The sequence below is a fragment of the Pinus tabuliformis genome, chromosome 8 (genome assembly GCF_031772625.1).
Source record: "Pinus tabuliformis cultivar Carrire ecotype Pingquan chromosome 8, CPIR1, whole genome shotgun sequence".
Lineage (NCBI taxonomy): Eukaryota > Viridiplantae > Streptophyta > Pinopsida > Pinales > Pinaceae > Pinus > Pinus tabuliformis.
The window spans coordinates 1,430,285,283-1,430,288,856 of record NC_142294.1 but is presented as its reverse complement, the minus strand read 5'-3'; the positions used below and the strand labels follow the sequence as shown (position 1 = coordinate 1,430,288,856).

The 3,574-nt window shown below is 31.7% G+C and overlaps 1 pseudogene; it reads left to right on the top strand.

Moving 5' to 3' along the window:
* Positions 1–1,297: 1,297 nt before the first annotated feature.
* Positions 1,298–2,219, top strand: LOC149241033 (pathogenesis-related protein 1A-like; annotated as a pseudogene).
* Positions 2,220–3,574: the final 1,355 nt, after the last annotated feature.

Below are 3,574 nucleotides of genomic sequence, written 5' to 3'. Positions count from 1 at the left end.
ATTGATATCTGAGATTTATTGATCCATTTCCACCTAAGCACTTTGTAAATATGTAAAAATTGGCGTTTCAAAGTAGAGCGGAATGTTCAAAAAAACGCTTTTAGTAGAAATTATTAATTATTACAATTTTATTATTAAATAGGTGGATATATATAAATTTCTCATTTTAAAAATAATTGATTTATTTATTATTTATAATTTGTATGGTAATTTTATAATTATATTAGATAAATGTGAAGAGATAAACATGTATTAATATGATGCTATTTGTTATTTTATGTTTTGCATTGAGAATTTTTAATTATATTAAATAGATACGAAAAAGTAAACATAAATTTAAATATACCAATTAATTAAAATTTGAAATTTCATTTTTTTGATGTAAAAAAGATGAAAAGAATATGTCAACCATCTTTAATAACCATAACATCAATATTTAGATAAAAAAATAATAATTCATCCTTATTAACTTTAAACATTCAATATCCTTGATTTTATTAGATATAATATTACATAAAAATTCTAACTCAAAAAAGCTTTAAATAGCTCCTTTTATTCCCGCCTTGAGAACCTATAATCTTAAGAATAAAATGTAAATCCAATAGTATTTTTAGGATAAAATAAAATTGGAATATACTTCTTTCACAATTTTGTTTATCATTTCAACGTTTTGATAAAACAAATGAATATCAATAAATCAAAACTGATTATGATATCATTAAATAAATTCTCTAATAAATTCTTTCATCGAAATAGGTAATAAATTAAGTCCAAATAATGGAATTTTAGAATATATATATATTTTTATCATACATGATTTAATCAAGAGAGGAGTAAAAAATAGTTATTTCAGCTGAAGTTTATACCAGCTGGCCAATCAAGAAGCGCAATCTTCTTTGAGAGGAAATAACAACTGCATTCGAGAAGGGTTTTATCATATTTAATTGAAATGCAAATATGTGGATGTGAACATTTGAGGGTTAGAAGTGTCATTTTTATCGACACAGTCACAAGAGCATGCGAATTTCTCACAATCCACTTGGTGCCGTTACACAACATATCCACTAACTTATGTCAATTCTTTCACAATCTAATCTTACTGACACTGCTTATCCTTATGTCAATTCTTTCAAAATCTTATCTTACTGACACTGCTCATCCTTTTACGTGCGGAGCTATCATAAAGTTGATAAACATCTTATTAATCTCCATTAAATACTTTATTAACCTAATTTACTAAGAATTGCCTTGGAGTTGCTATAAGTATACATAACCAGCTGTTTCTTTTCTCAGACTGAATTGAGTGAGCAGCTAGTGATTTCATTCTTCCTTTTGGGACTGACATTACGGCTAGTTTTTTCAATATGAAGTGGTTTTTCAAGTATGTTTTTTTTCGGCAAATGGCATGCTACTGCTTGGTCGGGCAAGGCCAAGATGTGCAACAGCAATTCTTGTCTCCTCACAATGACGCGAGAGCCCAAGTGGGTGTCGAGGCTCTGGTATGGGACGATACCGTCGCGGCTTACGCACAAGATTATGCGAATCAACGCATAGGAGACTGCGCTCTGCAGCACTCTGGTGGCCAGTACGGAGAAAATATCTACGAGCAGTCGGATAACGCAGATGTCGTGATGTCGTGATGTCGGAGGTGCCGTGATGTCGTGGGTTAGCGAGGAGCAATATTATGATTACTCTTCTAATAGCTGCGCTGAAAATCAAGTATGCGGGCACTATACTCAGGTGGTGTGGAAAGATTCCAAGAGGCTCGGTTGCGCTCAAGCTCAATGCGACAACGGCTGGACTTTTGTTATCTGCACCTACGACCCGCCTGGGAACTATGTAGGGCAGAAACCATACTGAATTCTGATATCCAGACATATCATATCGTATTAGTTTTCGTTAATTTCCTTTTAATGTTTTGTGTGACGGAATCTCTTCAACGTAGGTGTACGTTGACGATGCTTGTCATCAAATAAATGGTGTTTTCGCTCATCAGAATAAATGCCCTTAGGCCTTTCCTGATTTCCAATCATGGAAAGTCCCAAGTCGCTGGTTTTAAATCTATGGGTGGGTATATATAGCCCCTGCCCATCGGAGCAGACTAGATAAGTTTTTCCTTTTAAAACAGCATAAATCCTTCGTATTTGGTTCTTAGATTATAAGAGAGCATATCTTGTATTTATGGTTTTAGTGGAGTACGTCAATAAATATTGGATTAAGACTTGTGAATATTGTCTTAGATTTTATTTCACAAGTATTGAAGTTCAAGATTAGAATTATAATATATTTTAAATAATTATTTTTTAATGGTCTTAGATTTTATTACACAAGTATTGAAGTTCAAGATTAGAATTATAATATATTTAAAATAATTATTTTTTATAAAAAAATATTTATCTTTATCTTAAATATTATTAATTAATTACTATTTTCAATTGTATAATATATTTATTCTCACAATAATTTTAGTTAGAAATATCAAATAATAGTTATTATCTCTTTACCTAAATTCAATTTCTGATGACAGTTTTTTGCACAATATTGTTAGTTAGAGTTATCTCATAATAATAGTTATCTCTCTACTTAAATTTAATTTTTTTTTAATAATATGATGATAATGACATTTTTTTCACAATATAATATTATTAGTTAGAATTATCGCATAATAGTAATTATCTCCTTATCTAATCATAAGAAATATAGACGAAATTACTATATACTAATGAATATTGATTTTATGAACAAAAAAATCGGAGTTAAACATGGTTTCCGCCTCTCCTCTACCCTATTTGGCATTTACATTGACAAGCTAGAATGTTGTTTAGAGGAAGCAGTTTGTGCAGGCACGATCTTAGTTGGGATAGTCATCATCCTGCTTCTCTATGCTAACGATATTGTTCTTCTCGCAAGGTGCCCATCTGATTTTGATAAGCATCTTAGACTCCTTAAGGATTTCTGCTCTACCATGGGTATGACTGTTAACACTAACAAAACAAAAATTATGATTATCAAATCCAAGAAGGACACTTATGCTAATTTTATGTATGAAAATAGTAACTTGGAGGAAGTGTCTTCTTACAATTACCTAGGAATTGATATTCATCACAAGCTCAAGTGGAACTATAGCTTTGAGAAAATGATTAATGGGGGGTGGAAAGCTTATTTTGGTGTTGAAAATAATCGTAAAACGACAAACCTCGTAATGTGGGATAGAAATAGCTTCCTCTTTGAAACCTTAGTCACTCCTGTTATCTTATATGGATGTGAGGTTTGGGGTTGCAGCACCTCTAGAGAATCCCGGAGAAAGATTGAGCAAATCCAGAAGTGATTTATAATGTATAACCTCAAAATTAAAAGCAATACACCCTATCCTGTTCTCCTTATAGAAGTGGGTCTTTCCCCTATCGAGAACCTAACTATGACTAGGTTTCTATTGTACAAGCACAAACTTAATAACATAGGAGACCATAGACTTCCTAAGCTAGCTTTAAATTCTAGCCAAAACCACATAAGGCTCAAATGAGATTGGTATAAAGACACCATGACCTGGTTAAACCTTTGGGAGACCGATGAG